Source organism: Athene noctua, chromosome 5, assembly GCF_965140245.1.
Source record: "Athene noctua chromosome 5, bAthNoc1.hap1.1, whole genome shotgun sequence".
Taxonomy (NCBI): Eukaryota; Metazoa; Chordata; class Aves; order Strigiformes; family Strigidae; genus Athene; species Athene noctua.
The window spans coordinates 24,974,138-24,984,919 of NC_134041.1; positions in this window are offsets into that span (position 1 = coordinate 24,974,138).

Consider the following 10,782-nt stretch of genomic DNA (forward strand, 5'->3'; position numbering starts at 1 on the left):
ATTGTTTACACCAGCAAAAGTGTCTCCAACGCAGGCTCTGCTCTACTTCTCCCCCCCCCCCCCCCCCCCCCGCCTTCCTTCTCTTCTCTTCTCTCTTCTCTTCTCTTCTCTTCTCTTCTCTCTTTCTCTTCTCTTCTTCTCTTCTCTTCTCTTCTCTTCTCTTCTCTTCTCTTCTCTTCTTCTCTTCTCTTCTCTCTTCTCTCTTCTCTTCTCTTCTCTTCTCTTCTCTTCTCTTTCTCTTCTCTTCTCTTCTCTTCTCTTCTCTTCTTCTCCTCTTCTCCTCTTCTCCTCTTCTCCTCTTCTCCTCTTCTCCCTCTTCTCCTCTTCTCCCTCTTCTCCTCTTCTCCTCTTCTCCTCTTCTCCTCTTCTCCTCTTCTCCTCTTCTCCTCTTCTCCTCTTCTCCTCTTCTCCTCTTCTTCTCTCTCCCTTTCAACTCATGTGTTCCCCCCCTCCGCATAAATAGATCACTCCTACAGTACGAAGTGGAGAGTACCTCGAAACCTTCCCAATGCCGTGGCCAACGGGCTCCTCTCATCACTTTGTGAGAGAATACTGCTTTTAATTCCTAGGGATTCATTTGAGCAGACGCAGTTAGTGCCTCCATCTCAGGCTTTAGAAAGTAAACTGTCCCCTCTAGAGAACTGAAAACAAAAACCAACAAAAAAAACCCTAACACGAAAATACACTTTTTTGTTCCGGAATCTTTTTTTGATCCACTGTCAGGGAAACAGAGTGGGTGCTCCAGGCTGAAATACTTTCTGTAGTAAAACTCTCACCACAGAGGATCGCTTTCCAAAGCCTTTTGCCTTTGTCGTGCTGCGGATCTTTCCCTGTTGCCTTACGGAGATGCAGACCCTCTGCGGTCCGAAATGGAGGACCGTTTCCAAAGAGTCCCTCAGTGGCCGAGGAGCCGCCAGCCGAGCCCGGCCAGGCTCCCCGCTGCGCCTGACCGCACCGCTGCAGCCGCCGAGGCGAAACTGCGGGAGCCTCCGGCTGAGGAGGGAGCGGGGCCAAGCGGGCGGCAAAGCCTCGCTGGGATGGCCGTGCTTTCACTGCTCACTGAGTCACCGGTGAGGTGCCCTACCGCTTCACCTCGGCCCTCCGCCGCCGGCTCCGGCCCGCCGGGCCGGGCCCGGGCCCCGGGCAGCGCCGTGCCCCCGCGCCCATCGCCCCGCTCGGGGCGCGCCCCCTCCCGCGGGCCGCCCGCCCCGCCGGGCACCGCTACGCATTTCTCGCTGCAGGGCAGCTTCCCGACGGAGATTTTGCTGAGCAGCCTGGAAGGCGCGGACGGGCTGAGGCCCCGGGGAGGTGCGAAAGCTGAGGCACCCCCGGGCGCCTCTCGGAGGCGGCCAGCCCTGCCCGGAGCTGGCGGAAGGGGCTCCCCGGGCCGCAGCGAACCGCAGCCTTTTCACCCGGCAGCCTTGATCCGTCAGGACATTTACACATCCAGTTTTGCAAGCGGGAACTCTGCTAGATTTTTTTTTTTTTTTTCCACGATAAATTACATGAGGTCCGTAGGGAAAACGCCTTCTCGTCCCGCACTGCTTGGACCTGTTGCCGCTAACGGGGCGACGGGAAAACGTGCTCGCTCCGATGGCGCCTGCCCGCTGCGGCGGTGCCGGCCTCCCCCCGCTAACGGGAGCCAGGACCCGAATCCAAGAGCGGGGGCCCCTCTCCGCGCCCGCCCGCCCGGAAGCGGAGCCGCTGCCCGGCGCGCTGCTCCGCGGTGCGGTGCGGTGCGGGCGGCCACGCTGCCGGCGGAGCCGCCGCGGGGCCAGGCTGAAGGGAGGCCGCGGGCCGTCTCGGCGCACCCCTTCTCCGCCGCCATCCCGCCGCCCCTTTCCAACACTGATAATTAGTTACTTTTCTGATGAGGCGCTTTTGTTTCTGCCTGTGCTGCCCTTTTGGAGCCGAGTGCGGAACATCTAGTTAAAAGGGCTACAGCTCGATCTGGAAATAGAACTCAAAATATATTTGTATATAAAGCAAGGCTCCTGTCAGGGCTGCGCGCCGGTCTCTGTATCATAAGAGATAATTGATTTCTATCCTGCACAGACAGGCTTAAAAATGAAATTTCTTTTGCTGAGGCAACTGACCTTGATCTGTTGGTGGGAAAAAAAAAAAGATGTTTTAGGTCTGCTTCTCCCCCCCCCCCCCCCCCCCCCCCCGCCCCCAATAATTATGTTTTGAAGCTTGGAAAACTTTATTTAAAAAATAATGTAGCTGATCTTTATCATTAGAAAAGTTTATGCTCATATATATATAACTATCTCATATAAGATTTCTCCACACAGAAGCATAAATTCATAAAACAAACTGTGAAGATAAACTAGGCATAGCTTATACTGAGAAATCTTGATAAGGATTGTGTACATATGCATGCCTGTTCATTGTATATAAGAATGCATTAACATATATTAAGATATAAGGCTGCATATCTATGTAATATATATAAAGTACTCATGTAATATGTGAGTAAACTTTAGACATTAATAATACTCTGGCATGAGAAGTTGTAACGGTTTTCCCCACAATGCAGCCAAACACAGCTCCTGCTGCAGAAAATTCTTCCCTTTCACCCTATATAAAGACAAGTTTGAGAGCTGACCTTTAAATTACCCACAGGGACGAGTGGCTGGAGGCGTTTTGTCAGCATTGGAGGTTTCCCTCTGGAGACCACAGGCGTCATCATTGTTACTTTGCCTCATGTATTTGGGTATTTAAAAACAGACTAACTGGAAAAAATCAGGTGTAAATGTAATACTGCCCCTTTTGTAGACAGCTCATTTACAATATAACGATGAGAAAAGTATTTAACTGGGAGAAAATTGATTAACAGTAAAGAATAGTAGCAGAAGTTCAGTTATAAGAAAGACATGCTCATGTCTTTCAGTCCTCACACAACCCAAACTGTTCAGTCCTGTGGAAGCTTTGCCCGCATCATTGCTGGCCAAAATCCCCATCCAAACTTTTAAATATAGTATTTGCTGTCTTTGTTAATCATATGAAGTTTCATTATATATGCATAATAATAATAATAATACAGAAAACCAAACCCTGCCAAACTCAAGAGCACTAATTATAATAATGTAAACTGCCTGAGGACATACATTAAAATTAAGATGGCAGTAAGTATTATACAAGCTGAAAAATTTCACAGTAAGAAACTACAAGTAGATTATTTTTCCTCTTATATAACCATTTTTCAAGTTAATGAAACAGTTATTTCTGTTAAATAATCATAACTAATGCTTATAAAAATTGCATAGTGTCCCTGATGACACTAAGACAAGAGGCTGATTAGAGGAAAAATAAAACTAGTCAAGTAACTTTGTTACAAGAATCTGGTAGAAGAAAAAAATCATGGTACTTCCATAAAAATTTTCGTAAGTCCATACGATGTTCTTCATATGGAAGACAGGAGGTGCTATTATGATTTTGTGAATTCCGGATGCCTCTTTGACTATATGACTGTAAACCTAAAAGCAGGTGTCAACACCAGCTAGTGCCCACTCACATTCCAGCTCCAGGCTGGTTGGGTTTGCTCTCCAAGGGACAGATCAACTCTATTTAAATTGATGGAGCTTGATTTACATCCATGGGAGCTTGATGAGTCCCTCCTTGCTGGGAGAGAGTTAGGTCACTCCTGCTGCATCATGCCACTGATTTATACCAAACACTACCTTATTCCCAGGTGGGCAAATGCACTGGGTGCATCTTTTCAAAGCAGGTGCTCCCTGGCAAGGACACCCCTCAGCCCCGGTGGTGGGAAGCAGCAACTGCCCCCGGCCTGAGGGGCTGGCAGAGCCATGGCAGGCCCTCACAAGCCCACCCACTCTTTGTGAGGTTAGAGAGGAAAAAGCAAAGGATGCGCTGGGGAAAACTGGGCAAAAGTGAAAGTCCAGGGATGGGATTTACTCTTAAGAGCACTTGGCCCTGCTGCTGATTGTACTTGCACCCTGGGAGGACAGTTTTTTTCTTCCAAAGAATTACTGTCTAAGTGCAAATAAGAACAGAATCCAGCTCCTTCCTATCTGGTTCTCCCACCTCCAAGCAGAGGCCCGCAGGGTGATGCTGGTTACATTTAACCCTTACAGGTACGGGGCAATCTGTTTGCAATGCTGAGTTAGATGAGCTTTTCCGTGATGCCACCATGGGGGCTGACTGGGCAGTGTCACGCAAAGGCAGAAATCTCCCCCTGACCCAGAGCACACAGGGTTTTGAAGAGTTTCACAGGATTTAGACATGCTTTGTGAATCTGTCCTGGTATATCTATGATACAGCACATATATAAGTGCATTCTGGAGGTATGGTGTCAAGAGTGCTCTGCTAACTTCTGTCTCCCACCAATCTGTTTTTCACAGCTACATGATTTAGGGAACCCAGACCTGCCAGTCTTTGGGAAACCATGAAAATGCACTTAGCTGGTCTAAATATGACAAATAAGAGTGTCTTATTTTCTCTTCCCCTTGGGTTGTATCCTTTCACCCTGAGAAATCTTATCTGAGTGACCACTCTTCAGATACACGAGATGTATTATTATTTTACTATCCCATGCTGAAGGCTGAGGAGAGAGGACCAGAGGCTTTTCCCGCACTTTTCCCTCCCTGGCAGCCAGAAAGAGCAAAAGTCAGAAGGCGGCCTGAGAGAGTGAGGCCCAGCTGGGAAGCTGGACTCATCCGCCTTTTCCATGTGTTTCTAGGGTCAGAGCTGTGTGGAGGAGCACCCTACTTCTGTAGAGAAGCACCACTGGGTCCCTGGCTTTGAATTCTCTGTGGGTTTGCTGGGATCAGCCCTCCTTTCCCAGGTATGGCCTGACCCTGGCCACAACCGTGTCCAACAGCCTGGGAGTGCCCTGTGCCCTCTGGCTGTCCTGGATGGGATACTCTGACAACCCTGCCAGAGGGATCACACGGCTCCCTCTGAGGAGAGGCACCAGGAGCCCACCCCAGAGTGGGGCTGGCACCAGGCACAGCTGGCCAGGAGTCAGGCAGTTGTGGCCTGGTGGTGTGATCCATGGGGCATTAGTCCTCCAGCCACCCATTTGCATCCTAGCAAACCTCACTACAATGTTGGGTACGGTTCTGGTGTGGGAGGCGTAGAGCCGTTGAAAAGGCTGAGATGGGAGCCCCTGGAGGCTAGCTGTCTGGGACACAGCCAGGTCTGAGGCGGAGTGCTTCCCGTGGGCACCCTCCCCTTCCCTGGGAGAAGCAGCAGTTCCACCCAGGAGATCAAGATCAGGTTTCAGCTATGTTTGAGGCTATTTCCTGCAGCTGTTGCTGTGCCCTCCATCCCAACGGTCCCAAAGCCTCCCTTGATGGGCAGGTGCCTGTATCACACCCAGCATCAGGGCAAGTGCCTCGCCTGCCATGTGATGACACACTTTGTGGGCCAGAGGAGGAGAGTGAGCCCTGGTTCCCACATATGAGCCAAAGCTCTCTTCTTTCATCCTTGCCATAAACTGCTACACCAAAGCACAGCCTTGCAAAACCCTGGGCTGTAGAACCTGCAGTGCTACTGGGCTGGCTTGCAAAGAGCCTTCTGCTCTGTGAAGGAGAGGTTTCCCTCGGCAAACCTTCTCCAACCCTGCTCAGCCCTGGCTCTGACCTGGGCATGGTCTGACAGGGCAGGGAATGCTATCGCACCACCAAAGGAAAAGCACCTTTCTCCCAGTGTCTGGTGAGAGGTAGAATGACCCGAGATAGGAAGTGCAAGGAGAAGGACAGGGAGGTGGTGCGGACAGGCAACTGCTGGGGCTCGGCCACAGCCACTGCAGCCCTGGGGCAGCCGGTTGTGCAATGCCCCTCACTTCTGCAAGCCAGAGCAACCCACGCCTGCCGGCTTTCTCATGGGGAGCAGATGCTGTTTCCATATGCTAATGAAAGTATTCACTTCTTCACTGCTCTAAAGCTTTAACCGACTTTTATTATCTGGCTCACCCCCACTGAATGATGATATATCTGCATTTTTAGCTATAAAAAAGAATCTGCATTTAACATGTGTGTTACAGATAAGACCTGAAAACATTCCTGCGGGTCAACAAGAATAGTCAGGCTAGAAACAATTTAAATCTCACTTTTGCAAAAATTTATACACGGACGCACACAAATTTTCAGTTATTAGCAATTGTAATAGATAAAGATACTATTAATTATTCGATTATATATTTGATAGTCGCATTATCTCTGGAGAAAATTGTTATTCACTAAATCATCAGCTGTTTTCTTACACTTTTATGTTGTATAATAAAGTTATTTTTTGCCTAAATCCACATGTGAATTAAACAGTTTTGTTGGCTTGCCCAATTGTAATGATTTTTTCAGTTTGGACAGCCCCAAGTCTAACATATTTATGCAATCTTCAAAACAGAAAACTGTTACTTACCAACTGACGTAAGTCCATGTTTTATAGATTCCTGTATGATGGCTGTGTGAGAACCAGAAGACATTATTAGGTGTAAATATATAGTACCCTTGGGTGCAAGGTGTACAGCATTGAGTACAGAAGAGGTGCAGCCTGTAAACTTTTCTGGCCTTGAGACCCAGGCTATAATAACCTTCAGTGAAAGTCGGCGATGAACAACAACAACAAAAAAATTATCCAAGAATTCTGAAAGTAACAAGCATGTCTTTGAGTGGACTCTGTACTTTTTCCAGCATCAGTGACCTGCTGTAAACCATGTATCCCATTTCATGATAGTCTCTAATCAGAAGAATTGGAACTTGTGATAGGTTTGGCACCATCACGTGATTTTGTACAGCTTGATAAGAGGACCCTGTTATAAAGTGACAGCAGAAGAGATAAGAACTCTTGGCAGATAATGGCAGAGAAATGATTAACCTAGAGTGGAGAGGTGCTATGAAGCCCAGAGAGTGGGAGGTTGTAAAGTTGTGGGGACATAAGATCACACTGAGTGGATGAAAAGCCATACCAACGTAAGTGTAATGACTATAAACTCAGGCTTGTGACCTGTCTTCTTGATGTCATCACCTCTTTGCACAGTGGACAGCAAGCACGGTTGTTTTGGCTTCTGTAAACACTCTTTGGATGGCAAAACAAGCAAGCATTAATTCCTTAAAGGAGGGTTCTGAATGTGCTTGGTATCCTACGCTCTGAGTAACAGCACCAGCAAATCTTTGGTGGTGGTTTGTCAGACCAAACCTTTTTATTGCCCCAGTCCTCAGGCTGGAGACTAGCTCCAGCTTGTAGCCGTTTAGTTGAAAGTGTACACTACTTTCTCAGTGAAGAGCTTTACAGCATGGTTAAACATTGATATCCCAGGATTATGATACATAGAGAGTATTGCACTCACCTCTAAGGCTGCGAGGTACAATATCTGTTACTAAAAGGCTGCCAAGGGTTTTGGTGTAAATAATTATTATAAAGGTGGGCAGCTGTGTGGATGACTGGGTGATTTTTCAGCTCAGTGGTGGGTGGGTCAGGTTCTGCTTTCGTACCCAGCAGAGGAAGTGCAGGGGCGCGCTGGCTCCTGGGGTGACACCGTGCTGCATTTACAGCAGCCTGAGCGATGTGTGGCTTCTCCTTGAACAGCAGTGCCTCCGCCACTGGCAGCCTTTGCAGCTATAGCCCAATAGATTAAGTCTGCATACACTTTGCAAGATCAGACTCAAGCCTGAATAATCAGATGATATTTGATTTTTCAAGTCTCTTGAAAAATAGAGTGAAGTTATTCCACTGTGGGCTAGATCTGAAGCCTCTTGAAGTCAGAGGGAGTTTTTTCTCTTTAAATTTGCTGAGGGCTGTAAAGAAGCTTATGCTCTTTTAAATACTTCATCATGATGGTTAGACTTCAGTGATAAAGTGGCAGACAGGTTAGTTCATGCTCAAACTGAACTGCTTCTCAGGCTTCTCCCGGCCAGGAGGAGAGCTAGAGAGCCAGTCTGCAAACGGGGTTGATGCGGCAAACCGTGCAGTGATTGGGCTTTACAGCCAGGAACCCTGAATTATCACTTGGTCTGTGCAGTGCCCCCCGCTAGAGCCCCTTGTAGCAAGGATGGCAGGCTGTAGAGGAAAGGTCTGATTTTCCAAATTCTTATTTGGTATGCTTTATTTACCATATTGGAGTGTATAAATCAGATATTTGTTCACCCAGTTAGTAAGTCATAATAGTAAATAATAATTTGGTCTATGGTACATGAAGCAAGTAAAATCTTACAGATTTGTGCACTCAAATTTCCAGAAATCAAGTTTCCTTTCCTCTTTTTTATACTTGTAATTATACTTGTAAAGTGAGGAAACTCTACCAAGTTACCTCACAGCAATGCTATGAATATTATTGGCTTGCAATTTGTATGAAATGCTTTAAGAGCAAAACGTGCTATGTGAGCTTATCTTCCTATTTATTACAGGAAAAAAATTAATTTACAAGTCTGGTTAAACAGATACTATGAATGTTTTTCAGGGTCACTGATATTTTTATCTGTTTAGACTGAGTGAAAGCTGGAAGCCAGCTTTTACAACAGATTTCCTACAAACCTAAAGAATTTGATCCTCTTTCTATTCTAATTCCTTTGGTCATCAAATAGATTTTCAATTCTATTCATAAAAAATGAAAACAGTAATTTATGCCATCAGAAAATGCATGTCTTTGGGGACTGGGGAATAAAATAAATGAGAAATACTGCAAATGATACTGCGGTTAGAAACTTTCCAGTGTCATCAGAGACATTGCTAGAGCAGCGTTGGCCCATATACAAGAGTCTCTATAAAGGAATCTGCTGTATGTGTGGGAGAGAGATATTAAATCATAGGAAATGTAAAGAAATTGCATGCTTTTGGCTTCAAACGATGTCATTCCTTTTCTTTTTTGCATCAGTATCAAATGTCAGGGTCACTGAAAAATGTTCTTTTTTTTGTTTCTGATACTTTGTCTCCATGGATAGAGGAATGTATGCCAGGTGCATAACCAGACAGACTTTCTTTGCCTTTCTTTATACCTAGTCCAGTGGGGGAAAAGAAAGTTGTAGGGAAACTCCAGGACAACCTATATCACCCTGTGAATCAGCAGCCCGATATATTTAGCAATTATATGTTTGGGCCCCAGCTGAAAAAGAACATAAGGGTGTGCGTAATGAGACATACAATTTGTACCACTGAAGCTAAGTACCTGAGTTTACAGATGAATACTTTACTTGGTCAGGAATTTTTAACTGTATCTTTTCACATGGAAGTCCCTGGTAAAGCAGTCACTGACCTTACTTGGAGCAGCTTTTCCTAACTGCAGTTGAAGCATCATAAACTCATTTTGTATCTGTGTTTTTCTACACCCCCCACCCCCCTTTTTTTTTCCCCTTTTCATCCTGAGAGGGTGAGACAAAGCTTTTGAAAACTAATTTTATTATTTCACACATGCTGTTCTGTCTCAGATCTTTCAAGAAGATAATTAATTGAAAAATTTTTAGTGTCTTTTTTTTTTTTTTTCCAGTTCTTGTATGATGAAATTGTCCCTTGTTTGTCTCTCAGACAAATGTCCCTCAAAGAAAGTGTACCTGATTTCAAAAGCTTGGCAACAATCCCTCCTTTGACTTTTGCGCATCAAATTATTTTGCAAACATTTACCACAGACATGGAATCAGAAGGAGTTTCTCCTCTTGGCGGCATTTTCACAAGTGGCATTTCATTTGGGCACATAAGGATGTTAAGAAACAAGCTCTGGAAATGGACTGATGAATGAACAGTGACCTTACAAAGGGCTTTAATCCCCAATTTGTATATGTTGCTGTAAATTTAGTGAGGTCAGTCAGGATTTTGGAATTTTCCCTTTAAGGTTTGGATGTTACTCTTCTGAATCTAGTATGTTGCTTACTGTCTTTCTATGCCCTCTCAAGATATTGTCACCTTTATTATCAATACATCTCAGAAAAGGTAAGTGTTCAGCACAGCACACATCAAATGAGGGACATGATCCTCATTTTACTGAAAGTCCAGGGCAAACCTGACATCGACCCTGGCATGGCACTTTCCAGACATGAGCCATCTGATCCTGAGAGTAGTTCAGTTGGTTTCAGCTGGAGGTTTGCTTAGGTGGAAAGAGATTTGTAAACTCTGTTCTTTGATCTGGAAACCACTCTTTAAAAAATTTTCTTCATTTCAGTCATTCCAATATTCCTCCTGATCTATCACATACATTTAAAATTCTTTTGGATGCTTCAGTGTATTTTCTCCACCTTCATGAATTAAAAATACAGTCTTATGCCTTTTCCCCAGAAATTCTGTGAAAGAATTTAAGAGAACCTCATATATCTGGTGATCTTCACCTTTTGGGTTTTTCAGTGAAGTAATTACAGTACTGAAATGTAAAGTTCTACTTTATTAAGTTATTTCCATCAGTTGGTTTTCAATTCCTGTTTGGTCTTATGATATGACTGCACTATTAAATGTCATGTTTGTTTCATTTTCTTACATATATTTTATATGTTATGTTTATCACCTCAGTAATAGAATGTAATGGCATTAGAATACGTTTCAGCATATACTACTCCTTACTTGTGATTTTCATCATGTTCAAATGCAACTCTGGTGAGCAGAAGCATGGTAGGTTCTTTGTGGGTGTTCAAGACGTGAACTGCTTTCCCTGGTTACGTTAATCAGAATATTTTAGTCTCTTGTATGTTTCTGTTCTCTGTTTGAATGAACACAATTTAATAGAAACCATATTTGGAGATGAATAATGAATTGTAGGAATTATAAAATTGCTTCCCGTGACTTTTCCCTCGTAATTACTCACAAAAGTTTATTTCAGTTAATATTTCTACTAATAAA